General features: G+C 38.3%; 1 protein-coding gene and 1 pseudogene across 2 annotated transcripts in view; one reads left to right on the top strand and one right to left on the bottom strand.

The window, feature by feature from the left end:
• The window catches only part of RNF180 (ring finger protein 180), a gene marked incomplete at its 3' end in the record, with an annotated part of 283378 nt that overhangs the window by 171810 nt on the left and 89763 nt on the right, over nucleotides 1–21805 (top strand). The gene's annotated exons all lie outside the window — the stretch shown is intronic.
• Nucleotides 1262–1594, bottom strand: LOC309960541 (zinc finger protein 706-like; annotated as a pseudogene). Its single transcript has one exon. The product of its transcript is annotated as a zinc finger protein 706-like (transcript).

Raw genomic sequence — 21805 nt, 5'->3', positions numbered from 1 at the left:
GGGGCAGAATATGTATAGCTACAAAACAAATGCAGTGATGAGTTACAGCAGAAAGAGGAAATGCATTTTGTAATCCACAGGATCAGATTTGCAGCTCTAAGCAATTACCAGTAAATATTTGAGTGTTCTTCCTATTCTATCAACTTTAAATTTAAACTGAGTTACAGCAGTTTCACTTGTATTAATAGTTGGCAAAAGCAAATTAGAAGAAACCTAAATTAGTCTTTTTTAACTGGGCAGGATTTACCTCATTCATTGGAACAAACCCACTTCCCATCCTTAGAGCCTAAAAAATGTGGATATTGGCCTATTTTAATACTTTTCTAGTTCAGACGGAAGTCATGCTGTACACAGCCTTTGATTTTAGGAACCAGCACAAAGTAAAAATCAACTACTCACTGGGATTTAACCCAGTCACAAGCCATTCCAATCCTTCTGTTAATGCAGAATCCGTTCATAAATTGGCCAAATTGTAATTAACTTCTAAAAACTCCTTTGAAAATTATGAGTTTCAATTTTAAATGAAAGAACTTGAACAATTTTCAAAGAATCAAGTATAATTTATAAAAGATCTTTACCAGTTCACGTATGTTCCATCATATTTTGTGTTGAACAATAGGCTGATTACTTCATTGTGGCATATACTTCAGAACCTAATTTTTCACACGGGCTCACTGACAATCCAACCACTTTAAGGAATTTATCAGTTAATCTACAGGCCATACATGGCTGGCAGGTATAGCCAGGTCACATAGCAAGTTTAAATATTCCAACCTCAATCACAAGAAACAATCAGAGGGGAAAATGACACATGATTGCAATATACTAAGGCAGCAGATAAGTCATTCTTCACCTAGATCAGCAGCTTCCCATAAAATCGTGTGCACAGATTTAATGAATGAGTCTGCTCTAGTTTAACTATGAACATGCCCCTGCATTAGAAAGGGAGATAAGAATTGTGCTTGCAATTCTAGCTGATGAATTCATTAGATTTTTATAAGGCAAATAATGTAGAAAGTTAGAATAGAATTTCTAGAACCATTTATCCTGTGATGTTGTAAAATCAAAGTACTACTTTATTAAATGAGTTATTTTATACAATATGAACATCAATATAATTACAATTATAAAAAAATTTTTATAACAAGGATGAACTGATTTTCAGATTTCCAAATCAGAGTCAACGGTACATTTGCACAGAATTGTCTTTGCATGAAGACCAAAAGGGAACAGCATAAAAATGAGTGTTTCTGTAGCCCCTTTATTTTTGCTGATCAACAGTTTGTTAGAAAAGCAGCTGCAGGTTTGTTACCTAAGGTCTGAGACAGGAGAAGAGTCAAAGGTGTCACAACTTCCCCTGTAAACAACTATGCCTGAACATCAGCTAATTCTGGAGGAAGTGGAGTCTTAGGATGCTTGCTCTCAAAGTGCTGCTTGAAGGTCTTAGGGTCTGGCATTTGTGTCTTACAGACAGTGCAGATATATATTAAGGCAGCTTTGGCAGCAGGCTTTTGGTCATGTCCTTGTTTCTTCTTTTGTCCAGCTTTTTGGCATTTTTCTGCTGAGACTGAATCTTCTGCTGTCCATGAGCCATATCTGGGCCGGGACAGTCTTGCATCAGAGAAACCGCACAGCACAAGAGGGCCAGGGGAGGTGGCAGGAGGGAGAGTTATTTTTAATTTTTTGAGGAACCTCCATACTATTTTCCATAATTACTGCACCAATTTATATTCCCACCAACAGTGCACAGGGTTCCCTTTAATCCACATCCTCACTAACACTTGTTATTTGTTGTCTTTTGGATAATAGCCATTCTGACAGGTATGAGGTAATATCTCATTGTGGTTTTGATTTGCATTTCCCTGATGATTAATGATGTTGAGCATCTTTTCATGTACCTGTTGTCCATCTGCATGTCTTCTTTGGAAAAATATCTATTCAGATCCTCTGTCTATTTCTTAATTGGATTGTTTGGGGTGTTTTGCTATTGGGTTTTGTGAATTCTTTATATATTTTTGATATAATCCCCTTATCAGATGTATGATTTGCAAATATTGTCTACCATTCAGTGGGTTGCCTTTTCATTTTGTTGATGATTTTCCTTGCAGTACAGAAGATTTTTAGTTTGATGTATTAATTTTGTTTTTTATTTTTAAATTTAAAAGGAGTGCTAATACATAGGAAAAAACACTAGGAAGAGAAACATATATAATCTTAGTGATTTTTTTTTTTTTTTTGCGGTATGCGGGCCTCTCACTGTTGTGGGCTCTCCAGTTGTGGAGCGCAGGCTCAGCGGCCATGGCTCACGGGCCCAGCCGCTCCGCGGCATGTGGGATCCTCCCAGACTGTGCCACCAGGGAAGCCCCTTAGTGATTATTTTTGAGAAACAAATTTGACCATCAATTTAATCAATGAAGACTTTGTGGAGAGGTGGGAAGATTTTCAAATGAAAGACATATATCTGATTTGAAATTAGATACCAATTTTAGAAATGTTAAAATGTTAAGAAAAACCAAATCACAATCAAAGACATATGTAGTCAGACTTTTGCTTTGCACTCCTACTTGATGTAAACATAGGTAATATAGATCATTGCTTGTCCCAGCTTTGCCCAGCTCAGCCTCACATTGCATCTGAACCAATCCTTCCTAAGCTTGTTACCTTATGAGGTACCACAGGATGGGTCAAAACCTGTCTTGCTACCAAGTATAGCCTGTGCCTTCTGTTGAGCTGGCCACCTTTAGACTTCCTGATTTCCACTACTGTTTCAGCTTGGACTGGAGCTCTGATTTACATAATTCATGCCTTAATAACTTTATAGCCATCTTTTGTCTCTTTACTCTGGGTGTCAGACCCTTTCACCATTCCCCTACCATGTCTAGAGGCTTACATCAAACACAGAATTCCAGGGCTTCCCTGGTGGCGCAGTGGTTAAGAATCTGCCTGCCAATGCAGGGGACATGGGTTCAAGCCCTGGTCTGGGAAGATCTCACATGCTGTGGAGCAACTAAGCCTGTATGCCACAACTACTGAGCCTGTGCTCTAGAGCCCACGAGCCACAACTACTGAGCCCTCGTGCCACAACTACTGAAGCCCATGCGTGTAGAGCCTGCACTCTACAACAAGAGAAGCCACTGCAATGAGAAGCCCACGCACTGCAACGAAAAGTAGCCCTGGCTCGCCGCAACTACAGAAAGCCCGCGCGCAGCAATGAAGACCCAATGCAGCCAAAGATAAATAAATAAAATTAAAAAAAAACAAAAAGCACAGAATTCCTGAAATGTCATAACTTTCATTAGTGCCATGGAAGCTTTGCTACCCTGTTTTTCATACCTTGCCCTTTGAATATTGATACCAGCCCAGATTAAAGGCATTATTACCCTGGGGGCTGTGATTTGGATCACTAGCCACCCTCCTTTGGGGATGTTCAACAATTGAAATCCTGTCCCACTTGCATCTCCAGCTGAGTAAAGGATTATACCCCACCTCACAGCCAGCCCCCAGGAAACAAAATAAAGTTTAAGCATTGTTTTTATGAATAATATCCACGATATTTGTTTCAAACATTTAAAATGGTACAGAGGCTCTGGTTTCGGAGGTCAAATCCCAGGGAGAGGACTGAGGTTGGCTATGTGAACACTTCTTGAAAGGGGCTAGTGCACCACAGCTAGCCGGGAGGGAGTCCGGGAAAAAGTCGACCTGCCTAAGAGGCAAGAGACCATTGTTGCAGGGTGCGTGAGGAAAGGGGATTCAGAGCACCACCTAAACGAGTTCCAGAGACAGACGCGAGCTGCGGCTATTAGCGTGGACACCAGAGACAGGCATAAAACGCTAAGTCTGCTGCTGCTGCCGCCACCAAGAAGCCTGTGTGCGAGCACAGGTCACTATCCATACCCCCACTCCTGGGAGCCTGTGCAGCTCACCACTCCCAGGGTCCCGTGATCCAGGGACAACTTCCCGGGAAGAACACACGGTGCACCTAAGGCTGTTGCAATGACACACCTGCCTCTGCCACTGCAGGCTCTCCCCGCATTCCATACCCCTCCATCCCCCCAGCCTCACTGAGCCAGAGCCCCCAAATCAGCTGCTCCTTTAACCCCATACCTCTGGTAACCTACACACAGAGGTGGGGCCAAATCCAGAGCAGAACCAACCCCAGGAGCTGTGTGAACAAAGAAGAGAAAAGGAAATCTCTCCCAGCAGCCTCAGGAGCAGCGGGTTTAATCTCCATAATCAACTTGATGTACACTGCATCTGTGGAATACCTGAATAGACAATGAGTCATCCGAAAATAGGGGTAGTGGACCTTGGGAGCCATGACATATATATTGTTTTCCTTTTTCTCTTTTTCTGAGTGTGTATGTGTATGAGTCTTTGTATGATTTTGTCTGTATACCTTTGCTTTTAGCATTTGTCCTAGGGTTCTGTCTGTCCGATTTTTTGTTGTTTATTTTTGTTTTCAGTATAGTTTTTAGTGCTTGTTATCATTGCTGGATTTGTTTTTTGGTTTGGTTGCTACTTTTTTTTAATTTACTTTTTAGGTTTTTTATTTTTAATAATTTTTATTTTAATAACTTTTATTTTATTGCTATTTTTCTTTCTTTCTTTTTTTCTCCCTTTTCTTCTGATCCCTGTGGCTGGCAGGGTCTTGGTGCTCCGGCCGGGTGTCAGACCTGTTCCTCTGAGGTGGGAGAGCTGAGTTCAGGACATTGGCCCACCAGAGACTTGCCAGCTCCATGTAATAGCAAACAGCAAAAGCTCTCCCAGAGATCTCCATCTCAATACTAAAACCAAGCTCCACTCAACAACCAGCAAGCTACAGTGCTGGACACTCTATTCCAAACAACTAGCAAGACAGGAACACAACCCCACCCATTAGCAGAGAGGCTGCCTAAAATCATAATAAGGTCACAGACACCCCAAAATGCACCACTGGATGCAGTCCTACCCAACAGAAAGACAAGCTCCTGCCTCATCCACGAGAACACAGGCACTAGTCCTCTCCACCAGAGCGCCTACACAACCCACTGAATGAACCTTAGCCACTAGGGGCAGACACCAAAAACAACGGGAAATATGAACCTGCAGCCTGTGAAAAGGAGACTCCAAACACAGTAAGTTAAGCAAAATGAGAAGACAGAGAAACACAGCAGGTGAAGGAGCAAGGTAAAAACCCACCAGACCAAACAAATGAAGAGGAAATAGGCAGTCTACCTGAAAAAGAATTCAGAATAATGATAGTAAAGATGGTCCAAAATCTTGGAAATAGAACGGAGAAAACACAAGAAACGTTTAACAAGGACATAGAAAAACTAAAGTGCAAACAAACAATAATGAGCAACACATTAAATGAAATAGAAAACTCTGTAGAAGGAATCAACAGTGGAATAACTGAGGCAGAAGAATGGATAAGTGACCTGGAAGATAAAATAGTGGAAATAAATACTACAGAGCAGAATAAAGAAAAAAGAATGAAAAGAATTAAGTTCGGGGGCTTCCCTGGTGGCACAGTGGTTGAGAGTCTGCCTGCCGATGCAGGGGACATGGGTTCGTGCCCTGGTCCGGGAAGATCCCACATGCCACAGAGTGGCTGGGCCCGTGAGCCATGGCTGCTGAGCCTGCACGTCCAGAACCTGTGCTCCGCAACGGGAGAGTGCACAACAGTGAGAGGCCCGCGTACCGCAAAAAAAAAAAAAAAAAAAAAAAAGAATTAAGGACGGTCTCAGAGACCTCTGGGACAACACTGAGTGCACCAACATTCGAATTACAGGGGTCCCAGAAGAAGAGGAGAAAAAGAAAGGGACTGAGAAAATATTTGAAGATATTAAAGTTGAAAACTTCCTTAATATGGGAAAGGAAATAGTTAATCAAGTCCAGAAAATGCAGAGGGTCCCATGCAGGATAAATCCAAGGAAAAACATGCGTAGACACATATTAATCAACTATCAAAAATTAAATACAAAGAAAAACTATTAAAAACAGCAAGGGAAAAACAACAAATAACATACAAGGGAATCCCCATAAGGTTAACAGCTGATCTTTCAGAAGAAACTGCAAGCCAGAAGGGAGTAGCAGGACATATTGAAAGTGATGAAAGTGAAAAACCTACACCAAGATTACTGTACCCAGCAAGGATCTCATTCAGATTCGATGGAGGAATTAAAACCTTTACAGAGAAGCAAAAGCTAAGACAGTTCAGCACTAGCAAATGAGCTTTACAGCAAATGCTAAAGGAAATTCTCTAGGCAGGAAACACAAGAGAAGGAAAAGATCTACAATAAGAAACCCAAAACAAGTAACAAAATGGTAATAGGAACATACATATCGATAATTACCTTAAATGTAAATGGAATAAACGATCCAACCAAAAGACATAGAATGGCTGAATGGATACAAAAACAAGACCCATATATATGCTGTCTACGATAGACCCACTTCAGACCTAGGGACAAATACAGACTGAAAGTGAGGGGTGGAAAAAGATATTCCATGTAAAAGGAAATCAAAAGAAAGCTGGACTGGCAAGTCTCATATCAGAAAAACTAGACATTAACATAAAGACTATTACAAGAAACAAAGAAGGACACTACCTAATGATCAAGGGATCAATCCAAGAAGAAGATATAACAATTGTCAATATTTATGCACCCAACATAGGAGCACCTCAGTACATAAGGCAAATGCTAACAGCCATAAAAGGGGAAATCGATACTAACACAATCATAGTAGGGGATTTAGACACCCCACTTTGACCAATAGACACATCATCCAAAATGAAAATAAATAAACACAAGCTTTAAATGATACATTAAACAAGATGGACTTAATTGATATTTATAGGACATTCCATCCAAAAACAACAGAATACACTTTCTTCTTAAGTGCTCTTGGAACATTCTCCAGTATAGATCATATCCCGGGTCACAAATCAAGCCTTGATAAATTTAGGAAAATTGAAATGGTATCAAGTATCTTTTTGGACCACAGCACTATGAGACTAGATATCAATTATAGGTAAAAAATCTGTAAAACATACAAACACATGGAGACTAAACAGTACACTACTTAATAACCAAGAGATCGCTGAAGAATCAAAGAGGAAATTGAAAACTACCTAGAAACAAAGGACAGTGAAAACACGACAACCCAAAACCTATGTGATGGAGCAAAAGCAGTACTAAGAGGGAAATTTATAGCAATACAATCCTACCTCAAGAAACAAATAACATCTCAAATAAAAAACCTAACATTACACCTAAAGCAGTTACAGAAATAAGAAGAAAAAAACCCAAAAGTGAGCAGGAGGAAATAAATCATAAAGATCAGATCAGAAATAAATGAAAAAGAAATGAAGGAAACAGTAGCAAACATCAATAAAACTAAAAGCTGTTTCTTTGGGATAAACAAAATTGAAAAACCATTTAGCAACAGCAATCAGAGAAGAAAAAGAAATAAAAGGAATCCAAATTGGAAAAGAAGAAGTAAAGCTGTCACTGTTTGCAGATCACATGATACTATACATAGAGAATCCTAAAGATGCTACCAGAAAACTACTAGAGCTAATCAATGAATTTGGTAAAGTAGCAGGATACAAAATTAATGGACAGAAATCTCTGGCATTCCTATATACTAATCATGAAAAATCTGAAAGTGAAATTAAGAAAACACTCCCATTTACCATTGCAACAAAAAGAATAAAATATCTAGGAATAAACCTACCTAAGGAGACAAAAAACCTGTATGCAGAAAGTTATAAAACACTGATGAAAGAAATTAAAGATGATACAAATAGATGGAGAGGTATACCATATTTTTGGATTGGAAGAATCAACATTGTGAAAATGACTCTACTACCCAAAGCAATCTACAGATTCAATGCAATCCCTATCAAACTACCACTGGTATTTTTCACAGAACTAGAACAAAAAATTTCAGAATTTGTATGGAAACACAAAAGACCCCGAATAGCCAAAGCAATCTTGAGAAAGAAAAACGGAGCTGGAGGAATCAGGCTCCCTGACCTCAGACTATACTACAAAGCTACAGTAATCAAGACAGTATGGTACCTGCACAAAAACAGAAATATAGACTAATGGAACAGGATAGAAAGCCCAGAGATAAACCCACGCACACATGGTCACCTTATCTTTGATAAAGGAGGCAAGAATATACAGTGGAGAAAAGACAGCCTCTTCAATAAGTGGTGCTGGGAAAACTGGACAGGTACATGTAAAAGTATGAAATGAGAACACTCCCTAACACCATACACAAAAATAAACTCAAAATGGATTAATGACCTAAATGTAAGGCCAGACACTATCAAACTCTTAGAGGAAAACATAGGCAGAACACTCTATGACATAAGTCACAGCAAGATCCTTTTTGACCCACCTCCTAGAGAAATAGAAATAAAAACAAAAATAAACAAATGGGACCTATTGAAACTTAAAACCTTTTGCACAATAAAGGAAACCATAAACAACACCAAAAGACAGCCCTCAGAATGGGAGAAAATATTTGCCAATGAAGCAACTGACAAAGGAATAATCTCAAAAATTTAAAAGCAGCTCATGCAGCTCAGTATCAAAAAAAACAAACAGCCTAACCCAAAAATGGGCAGAAGACCTAAATAGACATTTCTCCAAAGAAGTTATACAGATTGCCAACAAACACATGAAAGAATGCTCAACATCATTAATAATTAGAGAAATGCAAATCAAAACTACAATGAGATATCATCTCACACCGGTCAGAATGGCCATCATCAAAAAATCTAAAAACAATAAATGCTGGAGAGGGTGTGGAGAAAAGGGAACCCTCTTGCACTGTTGGTGAGAATGTAAATTGATACAGAACAGTATGGAGGTTCCTTAAAAAACTAGAAACAGAACTACCATATGACCCAGCAATCCCACTGCTGGGCATATACCCTGAGAAAACCATAATTCAAAAAGAGTCATGTACCAAAATGTTCATTGCAGCTCTATTTACAATAGCCAGGACATGGAAGCAACCCAAATGTCCATCAGCAGATGAATGGATACGGAAGATGTGGCACATATATACAACGGAATATTACTCAGCCATAAAAAGAAATGAAACTGAGTTATTTGTAGTGAGGTGGACGGACCTGGAGTCTGTCATACAGACTGAAGTAACTCAGAAAGAGAAGAACAAATACCTTATGCTAACACATATATATGGAACCTAAGGATAAAAAAAAGGTCATGAAGAACCTAGGGGCAAGACAGGAATAAAGACACAGACCTACTACAGAATGGACTTGAGGATATGGGGAGGCGGAAGGGTAAAGTGAGAGAGTGGCATGGACATATATACACTACCAAACGTAAAATAGTGGGAAGCAGCCGCATAGTACAGGGAGATCAGCTTGGTGCTTTGTGACCACCTAGCGGGGTGGGATAGGGAGGGTGGGAGGGAGGGAGACTCAAGAGGGAAGAGATATGGGAACATATGTATATGTATAACTGATTCACTTTGTTATAAAGCAGAAACCATTCTAAAGCAATAATACTGCAATAAAGTTGTTTAAAAAAAAAAAAACTCTCCAGAAAGTGGGCATAGAGGGAACATACCTCAATATAATAAAAATTGTATATGATTAATTTATATTTTTATTGCTGAGTAGTATTCCATTATATGAATGTACTAAAGTATGTTTATTTGTGCCTCCAGAAATCCTCTTAGCCTCACTTGTCTGGGCCTTTGGTCCCTTGTTCTGGCCTAGCTACCACCTCAGAGAACAATTCAGCTGGGCTCTGCCCAGCAACTGCTCTAGCAGGCAGATTAATGGTAATTGCCTCTTAGGGCTTGTTTATTACCACTGAAGCATGAGATGCAGTGAGATCCACCTGGTTCTAGTGTGTGTGTAACCTGGATGTGAGGAGGTGTTAATGCTCCCTAGGGCAAATGTTGAACCAATAGGAGGTGGGCACCAGCAGATAAATTCTTCTCTCTTTTTCCCCCAACAGGCTATAGCTCATACTACATGCATGTGGACTGTAATAGTTCATAGACCCTTTCTGAAGACTGTACTTGATACCAATTAAATTTCTACTCATAACTTCATCTCCTTATGTTTGCTCTCCCTTTTTCCCTCTCTGACTCTTTTTTTTTTTTCCACACCTCTGCACTCCCTAATAAAATAGTGTCATATAAACTTTTGCCTAAGGATCTGCATCCTGGAGAACTCCAGCTAATGCATCCAAATGTAGACATTTAGGTTATTTTTAGTCATCTTTCTTGTGTTCACTTTTAGTGTTTCTCTAGGGTCCTACCAGTATGACAAGTATGTTTTTCTCCTTTACCAGTCTTAACATTCTCCATGTTTACTCATATTTACTGAGCATCTTCTATATGCCAAGCACTCTCCTTAGTAATAAGAATATAATGGTTAAACATAATATTCATGATTCCTACTTGATGGGAAGAAGTTTATATAGAAATGGTATGAGAGCTCTTGAATAGCCATTTCTACTAACTCTATTACCACACTTCCTTTGCTTTATTCTGCCAATAGCAGAAATATGAGTATTTTCAGAAACATGAATATTGGTGTATTTGTAAAATTCTTACATTCAAAACCCTTTTTTCCTAATGTGGCCACAAGAAATATCAGACTACAGTGACAGGGACTTGAAAATGGACAGTAAACATCTTATAGGGAAGATCTGGAGAGCACTTAGTTTCACACAAAGTACAGTTTCTCAAGTAGGGCTACTGACATATCAGGATTGGCCTCCTGATACTCATCCCATATCATTTCTCCCACTGTTTTGTTCCCTAATTTAAAAAATAGACAATGGGTAGTGGAAAAACGGTTTATAGTTCAAAATATGGTATCATTGAGTATGGCTGTCATGGATATATTCTTAAAAGATGTTTAATTTAATGTTAGTAGCTTTAGGTAGTTGAATGTTACAAATTTTGTTGACTTAAGGCTAAAATTCTATCCAGGTGGTAAAAGAGAAGTTTTCAATCCAGGCAGTGGTCACATTTTTTAAGGTGTCTGTGAATCCCCTGAACTTATGTGAAATAACATATATAGAAAGTACGTCAATTTTTCTGGGAGGGAGAGCCATAGCTTTCATAAGAATCTCAGAAGGACCCGGGGGGTGAAAAAAACAAGGGAGAACATTAAAAATCAATGAGTTAAACATGCTACTGCATGTGTAATATCAATGTTGCAATGTTTTTGCAATCAGTGCTCTCCTGTCCCAGGCTTGTAGAGAAATATATAATTAGAGATGCTGCCACCCTCCTCCCAAGATCTATACTATCTGCTTGCCCACAGGAGGTAGCATCTTCTGTACTTCTCTTGAAATGGCGGTTTGACTATGTATGGGAAAGCTCTTTCTACAATTTGTGGAATTCTCACATACCACCTATTTGGTTTTTCAGTAGGAAAAGGGTGACTTTTCTAACTATATCTTGTAAACTTATACAAAGATAACCTATCTTTATACATGATGGCAAAAATGTAGCCATATGTTATGAAGATAATAATACGTATATAAAAGATATACATTAGAAGTACATTTCAGTCAATAACAACTTTGTTGAAGTAATAGTTCAAGAAATAACTAGAGATAATAGTTTGAAACAATTAAAAATAAAATGATAAATTTAAATAATTGTATTTATTACTCTCATCAGATGGTTCAGGAACATATATGTTATTCTTTTAATATTTTCTACACTGGTTGAGATGACTTAGGTTCTTTTTTTAATTTGAACTTTATTTTATTTATTTTTTATACAGCAGGTTCTTATTAGTTATCTATTTTATACATATTAGTGTATATATGTCAATTCCAGTCTCCCAATTCATCACACCACCACCCCCAGTCCCCGAGCGTTCCCCCCTTGGTGTCCATACGTTTGTTCTTTATGTCTGTGTCTCTATTTCTGCCTTTATCTAGATTCCACATATATACGTTAATATAAAATATTCGTTTTTCTCTTTCTGACTTACTTCACTCTGTATAACAGTCTCTAGATGCATCCACGTCTCTACAAATGACCCAATTTCGTTCCTTTTTATGGCTGAGTAATATTCCATTGTATGTATGTATGACATCTTCTTTATCCATTTGTCTGTCAATGGGCATTTAGGTTGCTTCCATGACCTGGCTATTGTACATAGTACTGCAATGAACATTGGGGTGCATGTGTCTTTTTGAATTATGGTTTTCTCTGGGTATATGCCCAGTAGTGGGATTGCTGGGTCAAATGGTAATTCTATTTTTAGTTTTTTAAGGAACCTCCATACTGTTCTCCATAGTGGCTGGATCAACTTACATTCCTACCAACAGTGGAAGAGGATACCCTTTTCTCTCCACCCTCTCCAACATCCGTTGTTTGTATATTTTCTGATGATGCCTATTCTAACCAGTGTGAGGTGATACCTCATTGTAGTTTTGATTTACATTTCTCTAATAATTAGTGATGTTGAACAGCTTTCAATGTGCCTCTTGGCCATGTATGTCTTCTTGAAGAAATGTCTAATTAGGTCTTCTCCCCACTTTTGTATTGGGTTCTTTGTTTTTTTAATATTGAGCTGCATGAGCTGTTTATATATTTTGAAGATTAATCCTTTGTCCGTTGGTTCGTTTGCACAATATTTTCTCCCATTCTGAGGGTAGTCTTTTCGTCTTGTTTAAAGTTTCCTTTGCTGTCCAAAAGCTTTTAAGTTTCACTAGGTCCCATTTGTTTATTTTGGGTTTTATTTCCATTACTCTAGGAGGTGGGTCAAAAAATATCTTACTGTGATTTATGTCATAGAGTGTTCTGCCTGTGTTTTCCTCTAAGAGTTTTAGAGTGCCTGGCCTTACATTTAGTTATTTAATCCATTTTGAGTTTATTTTTGTGTATGGTATTAGGGAGTGTTCTGATTTCATACTTTTACATGCAGCTGCCCAGTTTTCCCAGCACCACTTATTGAAGAGGCTGTCTTTTCTCCACTGTATATTCTTGCCTCCTTTATCAAGGATAAGGTGACCATATGTGCGTGGGTTTATCTCTGGACTTTCTATCCTGTTCCGTTGATCTATATTTCTGTTTATGTGCCAATACCATACTGTCTTGATTACTATAGCTTTGTAGTATAGTCTGAAGTCAGAGAGTTAGATTCCTCCAGCTCCGTGTTTCTTTCTCAAGATTGCTTTGGCTATTCAGGGTCTTTTGTGTTTCCTTACAAATTCTGAAATTTTTTGTTCTAGTTTTGTGGAAAATGCCAGTGATAGTTTGATAGGGATTGCATTGAATCCGTAGATTGCTTTGGGTAGTATAATCATTTTCACAGTATTGATTCTTCTAATCCAAGAACATGGTATATCTCTCCATCTATTTGTATCATCTTTAATTTTTTCATCAGTGTCTTATAAAATTTTGCATACAGGTTTTTTGTCTCCTTAGGTAGGTTTAGTCCTAGATATTTTATTCTTTTTGTTGCAATGGTAAATGGGAGTGTTTTCTTAATTTCACATTCAGATTTTTCATTATTAGCGTATAGGAATGCAAGAGATTTCTGTGCATTAATTTTGTATCCTGCTCTTCACCAAATTCATTGATTAGCTCTAGTAGTTTTCTGGTAACATCTTTAGGATTCTCTATATATAGTATTATGTCATCTGCAAAGAGTAACATCTTTCCTTCTTCTTTTCCATTTGGATTCCTTTTATTTCTTTTTCTTCTCTGACGGCTGTGGCTAAAACTTCCAAAACTATGTTCACTAATAGTGGTGAGATTGGACAACCTTGTCTTGTTCCTGATCTTAGTGGAAATGGTTTCAGTTTTTCACCATTGAGGACGATGTTGGCTGTGGGTTTGTCATATATGGCCTTTATTATGTTGAGGAAAGTTCTCTCTATGCCCTACTTTCTGGAGGGTTTATTTCATAAATGGGTGTTGAATTCTGTCACAAGCTTTCTCTGCATCGATTGAGATGATCATACGTTTTTGTTTCCTTCAATTTGTTAATATGGTGTGTCACATTGATTGATTTGCGTATATTGAAGAATCCTTCCATTCCTTGGATAAACGCCACTTGATCATGGTTTATGATCCTTTTAATGTGCTGTTGGATTCTGTTTTCTAGTAGTTTTTTTGAGGATTTTTGCATCTATCTTCATCAGGGATCTTGGCCTGTAGTTTTCTTTCTTTGTGATATCTTTGTGTGGTTTTGGTATCAGGGTGATGGTGGCCGCGTAGAATGAGTTTGGGAGTGATCCTCCCTCTGCTACATTTTGGAAGTTTGAGACGGATATGTATTAGCTCTTCTCTAAATGTTTGGTGGAATTGGCCCATGAAGCCATCTTGTCCTGGGCTTTCGTTTGTTGGAAGATTTTTCATCACAGTTTCAATTTCAGTGCTTGTGATTGGTCTGTTCATATTTTCTGTTTCTTCCTGGTTCATTCTTGGAAGTTTGTGCTTTTCTAAGAATTTGTCCATTTCTTCCAGGTTGTCCATTTTACTGGCGTAGAGTTGCTTGTAGTAGTAATTTTTCATAATCCTTTGTATTTCTGCAGTGTCAGTTGTTACTTCTCCGTTTTCATTTCTAATTCTATTGATTTGAGTCCTCTCCCTTTTTTTCTTTATGAGTCTGGCTAATGGTTTGTCAATTTTGTTTACCTTCTCAAAGAAACAGCTTTTAGTTTTATTGATCTTTGCTATCATTTCCTTCATTTCTTTTTCATTTATTTCTGATCTGATCTTTATGATTTATTTCCTTCTGCTCACTTCGGGTTTTTTTTTTCTTCTTCCTCTAATTGCTTTAGGTGTAAGTTTAGGTTGTTAATTTGAGATATTTCTTGTTTCCTAAGGTAGGATTGTATTGCTGTAAAGTTCCCTCTTAGAACTGCTTTTGCTCCGTCCCATAGGTTTTGGGTCATCGTGTTTTCGTTGTCATTTGTTTCTAGGTAGTTTTTGATTTCCTTTTTGATTTCTTCAGTAATCTCTTGCTTAGTTAGTAGTGTATTGCTTAGCCTCCATGTGTTTGGATATTTTACAGATTTTTTTCCTGTAATTGATATCTAGTCTCATAGCGCTGTGGTCAGAAAAGATAACATACAATTTCAATTTTCTTCAATTTACCAAGGCTTGATTTGTGACCCAAGATATGATCTATCCTGGAGAATGTTCCATGAGCACTTGAGAAGAAAGTGTATTCTGTTGTTTTTGTATGGAATGTCCTACAAATATCAATTAAGTCCATCTTGTTTAATGTTTCATTTAAAGCTTGTGTTTCTTTATTTATTTTCATTTTGGATGATGTGTCTATTGGTGAAAGTGGGGTGTTTAAGTCCCCTACTATGAATGTGTTACTGTCGATTTCCCCTTTTATGGCTGTTAGCATTTGTCTTATGTATTGAGGTGCTCCTATGTTGGGTGCATAAATATTGACAATTGTTATATCTTCTTCTTGGATTGATCCCTTGATCATTAGGTAGTGTCCTTCTTTGTTTCTTGTAATAGTCTTTGTGTTAAAGTCTATTTTTTCTGATATGAGAATTGTCAGTCCAGCTTTCTTTTGATTTCCTTTTGCATGGAATGTCTTTTTCCATCCCCTCACTTTCAGTCTGTATGTGTCCGTAGGTCTGAAGTGGGTCTCTTGTAGACAGCATATATACGGATCTTGTTTTTGTATCCATTCAGCCAGTCTGTGTCTTTTGGTTGGCTCATTTAATCCATTTACATTTAAGGTAATTGTCGATATGTATGTTCCTATTACCATTTTCTTAATGTTTTGGGTTTGTTTTTGTAGGTCTTTTCCTTCTCTTGTGTTTCCTGCCAAGAGAAGTTCCTTTAGCATTTGTTGTAAAGCTGGTTTGGTGGTGCTGAATTCTCTTAGCTCTTGCTTGTCTGTAAAGGTTTAATTTCTCCATCAAATCTGAATGAGATCCTTCCTGGGCAGAGTAATGTTGGTTGTAGGTTTTCCCCTTTCATCACTTTCAACATGTGCTGTCACTCCCTTCTGGCTTGCAGAGTTTCTGCTGAAAGATCAGCTGTTAACCTTATGGGGATTCCCTTGTATGTTATTTGTTGTTTTTCCCTTGCTGCTTTTAATATTTTTTCTTTGTATTTAATTTTTGATAGTTTGATTAATATGTGTCTTGGTGTGTTTCTCCTTGGATTTATCCTGTATGGGACTCTCTGTGCTTCCTGGACTTGATTACCTATTTCCTTTCCCATATTAGGGAAGTTTTCAACTTTAATATTTTCAAATATTTTCTCAGTCCCTTTCTTTTTCTCTTCTTCTTGTGGGACCCCTATAATTCAAATATTGGTGTGTTTAATGTTGTCCCAGACTGTCCTCAATTCTTTTCATTCTTTTTCCTTTATTCTGCTCTGCAGTAGTTATTTCCACTATTTTATCTTCCAGGTCACTTATCTGTCCCTCTCCCTCAGTTATTCAGCTATTGATCCCTTCTAGAGAATTTAATTTTCATTTATTGTGTTGTTCTTCATTGTTTGTTTGCTCTTAATTCTTTTAGGTCCTTGTTAAATGTTCGTTGTATTTTCTCCATTCTATTTCCAAGATTTTGGATCATCTTTACTATCATTATTCTGAATTGTTTTTCAGGTAGACTACCTATTTCCTCTTCATTTGTTTGGTCTGGTGGGTTTTTACCTTGCTCCTTCATCTGCTGTGTGTTTCTCTGTCTTCTCATTTTGCTTAACTTACTGTGTTTGGGATCTCCTTTTCTCAGGCTGCAGGTTCGTAGTTCCTGTTGTTTTTGGTGTCTGCCCCCAGTGGCTAAGATTGTTTCAGTGGCTTGTGTAGGCTTCCTGGTGGAGGGGACTAGGGCCTGTGATCTGGTGGATGATGCTGGATCTTGTCTTTCTGGTGGGCAGGTCTACTTCTGGTGGTGTGTTTTGTGGTGTCTGTGACATTATTTTAGGCAGCCTCTCTGCTAATGGGTGGGGTTGTGTTCCTGTCTTGCTAGTTGTTTGGTATAGGGTGTCCAGCACTGTAGCTTGCTGGTTGTTGAGTGGAGCTGGGTCTTGGCATTGAGATGGAGATCTGTGAGAGAGTTTCACCGTTTGATATTACATGGAGCTGGGAGGTCTCTGGTGGACCAATGTCCTGAACTTGGCTCTCCCACCTCAGAGGCACAGCCCTGATGCCTGGCTGGAGCACCAAGAGCTTGTCCCCACATGACTCAGAATAAAAGGGAGAAAAAGAAGAAAGAAAAGAAAAGAAAAGGAAGGAAGAAAGAAAGAAAGAAAGAAAGAAAGAAAGAAAGAAAGAAAGAAAGAAAGAAAGAAAGAAAGAAAATAATAAAATAAAATAGTTATTAAAATAAAAAATAATTATTAAAGAAAATTAAAAGTAATAAAAAGAAAGAAAGAAGAGAGCAACCAAACCAAAAAACAAATCCACCAATGATATCAAGCACTAAAAAGTATCCTAAAAGAAAGATGAAAAAAAAAAAAAACGGACAGACAGAACCCTAGGACAAATGGTCAAAGCAAAGCTATGCAGACAAAATCACACACAGAAGCATACAGATACACACTCACAAAAATAGAAATAGGGAAAAATATATATATCATTTCTCCCAAAGTCCACCTCCTCAATTTGGGATGATTCGTTGTCTATTCAGGTATTACACAGATGCAGGGTACATGAAGTTGAGTGTGGAGATTTAATCCGCTGCTCCTGAGGCTTCTGGGAGAGATTTCCGTTTCTCTTCTTTGTTCGCACAGCTCCCGGGGTTCAGCTTTGGATTTCGCCCGGCCTCTGCGTGTAGGTGTCCTGAGGGCGTCTTTTCTTCACTCAGACAGGATGCGGTTAAAGGAGCAGCTGATTCGGGGGCTCTGGCTCACTCAGGCCAGGGGTAGGGAGGGGTACGGAATGTGGGGCAAGCCTGCGGCGGGAGTGGCCAGCGTGACGTTGCACCAGCATGAGGCGCGCTGTGTGTTCTCCCTGGGGAAGTTGTCCGTGGATCACAGGACCCTGGCAGTAGTGGGCTGCACAGGCTCCTGGGAGGGGAGGTGGGGAGAGTGACCTGTGGTTGCACACAGGCTTCTTGGTGGCTGCACCAGCAGCCTTAATGTCTCATGCCCCTCTCTGGTATCCGCGCTGATAGCCGCAGCTCGTGCCAGTCTCTGGAGTTACTTTAAGCAGTGCTCTTAATCCCCTCTCATCGCGCACCAGGAAACAGAGAAGCAAGAGTCTCTTGTTTCTTCGGCAGTTCCAGACTTTTTACCGGACTCCCTCCCGGCTAGCTATGGCACAGTAGCCCCCTTCAAGCTGTGTTCATGTAGCCAACCCCAGTCCTCTCCCTGGGATCCGACCGAAGCCCGAGCCTCAGCTCCAAGACCCCGCCCCGCCCCGGCGGGTGAGCAGACAAGCCTTTCGGGCTGGTGAGTGCTGGTCGGCACCAAGCCTCTGCTTGGGAATCTCTCCGCTTTGCCCTCCGCACCCCTGTTGCTGCTCTCTCCTCCGTGGCTCCAAAACTTCACCCCTCCGCCACCCACAGTCTCTGCGCGTGAAGGGGCTTCCTAGTGTGTGGAAACCTTTCCTCCTTCACAGCTCCCTCCCACTGGTGCAGGTCCCATCCCTATTCTTTTGTCTCTGTTATTTCTTTTTTCTTTTGCCCTACCCAGGTACGTGGGGAGTTTCTTGTCTTTTGGGAGGTCTGAGGTCTTCTGCCAGCGTTCAGTTGGTGTTCTGTAGGAGTCGTTCCACACGTAGATGTATTTCTGATGTATGTGTGGGGAGGAAGGTGATCTCCACTGCCTACTCTTCCGCCATCTTGAATCTCTTCCCAAGTTGTGCACTTTAAAATGATGAATTTTAGGGTATGTGAATTATATGTTAAAAAAAGTCAGTAATAGGCAGAGAAGGTACACAGAGACACACTCAGAATAAAATTTAGATAAAGCAGATGAACAGTTATAGCCAAACGAAGAAAGACAAAGGGAAGGACACATACACGCACATACACAAACACACACGCACATACACAAACACACACACACAAACACGCACACACACACAGACATAAACATTGAGATTAAGAAAAATGTTTTCAATAGAATAATAATTTCATTTTGTAGTCCTTAAGGACATGGTAACAAGCCTTTTAATGACATGATCACATGTAAGCAACTAAGCATAAATAAAGATATAATGTCTGGATATTTTCCTTTTGGATCTAACCAATAACCTGTAATTTCCATTCTCTTGCCTTAAATAAACATGGCAGAAGACTCTCTAAATGAAGTGAAAACTTTCCAGAGTTACCAATATGTTAGAAATGTTATACACAATATGATGAAACATTCTCTCTTTAATTTTAATCAGGATAGTACTTTCTCTAGTGTATGTGATTATTAAGTTTAAATGTTTTGCAAAAATATGCATAGAATATACACTCTATCATTTATCATTTTTTAAAGGTCTAATAATTTATGCAGTACAAATAGTATTTTTAAAATAACTGCTAGAACATCCTTGGTTTTCAAAGCAAAAAAGAAATTTTCAATTAGTGATAGTCAATAGAAAATATTGCAGACATTTTATTTCAGATGCCAGGAATGGGAGTGATGGGCAATATAATATATATAAAGCAAAAGTCATAAGTGTTTCCATAGAAAGTAGTGTATTTTAGAGTCACATATATGCTCTAAAGAGAGCCAAAATAGCAGAAATATATTCTTTCAAATTTGCTGGAGAAAAAGAAAGGTTTCCATTCTAATTAATTGGTTTTAGTCTCCAAACCAGAGTAATTTGCAGGAATTTATAAATCCTAGCCTGAGCTTTTGCAATCATTTATTGTGAATGTGGGTCATTTTCAGTTCTTTCAAGGTGGACTGTTCCTTAATGTTCCTCTTTATTTAGCTTGGTTATTTCATAAATTAAAGGATTATTATTTTAGTTTAATGTTCATATTTATTAGGAGAACAGATAATCTGTGTAGAGTTGCATTCCCCAGAGCAACTTTTAATGGGATAAATAGAGATACAGTTCTTCCAATTGCCATTATAGGGAAAATGACAGTATATCTTCTTTGGAATTTTCTGTTTTATAAATGTATCTCAGTAGGAGGCAGTTTCATCACTACATAGAGGCTGTGATTAATTAAGTAGCATAGAGAATAAATGGCCTCTGAATAACTCTGTGTCTGATGGCCTGGACAATATTGAGAATTGCATTAGCCTGCAAACACCCAGAGTAGTGTGATCATGACTGGGGAAAAAATACTCTAAGCCAGCATTGGTGAACCACTCAGAGGCATGTAAAGTCTTCATTTAGTCCAGCGGTCCCCAACCTTTTTGGCACCAGGGACCAGTTTTGTGGAAGACAATTTTTCCACAGATGGGGGTGGGGTGGGGGGATGGTTCAGTCATTAATACAAGCCATGGGGAGTGGCACATGAAGCTCCACTCGCTCACCCACTGCTCACCTCCTGCTGTGCTGCCCTGTTCCTAAGAGGCTGTGGACCAGGGACCCCTGATTTAGTCTTTTCCTTCCCATGGGTATATGGTAGTTACAGGAATAAATACTGGGAAGTTCCTAATCAAGCTTTTGAATTTCTCAACTCCAGAGTTCATTTGAGGCCCTATGAATTCTGTTTCTTCTTTACCACAAGCTGCATGGACTTAGTCTGATTCTTCTTTTGTAGCTACTGACTGAACATACACTCTAGATTGTGGGATATTATTGTGTTTTTTTTTTTAAGTAAAATGAGCACTTAGATACTTTTGACATAGATTCCTAGACCTAACTCTGATCTAAATCTGTATTTGTCTTGCAAAGTGATGATGTAAAAAACAATTCAGAAATAGTAATTTTCAGTCTATCTAGAATGGCTTATTAATGAGATGTTCTGATTAGATGAATATTTATATTAAGCAACCCAATATGAATCACCAATTTTCAAATAATTAATGTAAAAATATAACTAAAATTGCGTTGAAGATTATTTAATCTTTCCTTGATACTCTAGAGGCCACCTCAGAGTCTAATAATATTTCTTTTCATTTTAAATGAAGTTATTTATCATTTAATAGAATTATAAATATAAAGCTGATTTATAAAGTATCAATTGAAACTATGATATAGCTAGGTGTGGCTTTTTGAAATAAATGCTATATATTTTTCCTCCCCTTCCTTCCCTCTAAAATCTACAGTGTGCTATCATATTTTTCTCCTACCTCTTCCATCTTTTATTTCTTTGGATCCTATATAGATGAGAACTTGTCATAATTTAGAACTGACATTGTATTTTCTCGCTAAATTATCTTGCTTAGTATTATCATTGATAAGATTATTGACAAAACTGCCAATTCAATAAATACCTACATACTTTAATATAGTATATAATATATGCCTAGGGCCCAAATCACCTTTGCTTTCTATCTCCTAGTATATCCGTTCTGACACTTTCTGATCTCAAGATCCCTTTAAAATCTTAAAAATTGTTGAGAACGCCCAAAAGCTTTTGTGAATACCCATTATAAATATTTTCTATAATACACATTAAAACTGAGAAAAAATTAAAATATTTGTTTATTAATTCATATAAAGATAAACCATTGGTAAAATAACATAGTTTATGAAAAATAACTATTAAAAAATTTGAGAAGAATGGCATCATTTTACACTTTTGCAAATCTCTTTAACATTTGGCTTAATAGAAGACAGATGAATTCTCACATCCACTTCTGCATGCAAACTGTTGCCGTCTGTTTTTCTGGTTGAAGAATATTAAGAAAACCCAGCCAGACAGGTAGTCAGAAAAGGGAATAGTATTATAGTAGCTTTTCAAGATAA

Source organism: Leucopleurus acutus (genome assembly GCF_964270905.1).
Source record: "Leucopleurus acutus genome assembly, chromosome: 3".
In the NCBI taxonomy this organism is placed as follows: Eukaryota; Metazoa; Chordata; class Mammalia; order Artiodactyla; family Delphinidae; genus Leucopleurus; species Leucopleurus acutus.
This window is presented reverse-complemented; position numbering and strand designations above follow the sequence as displayed.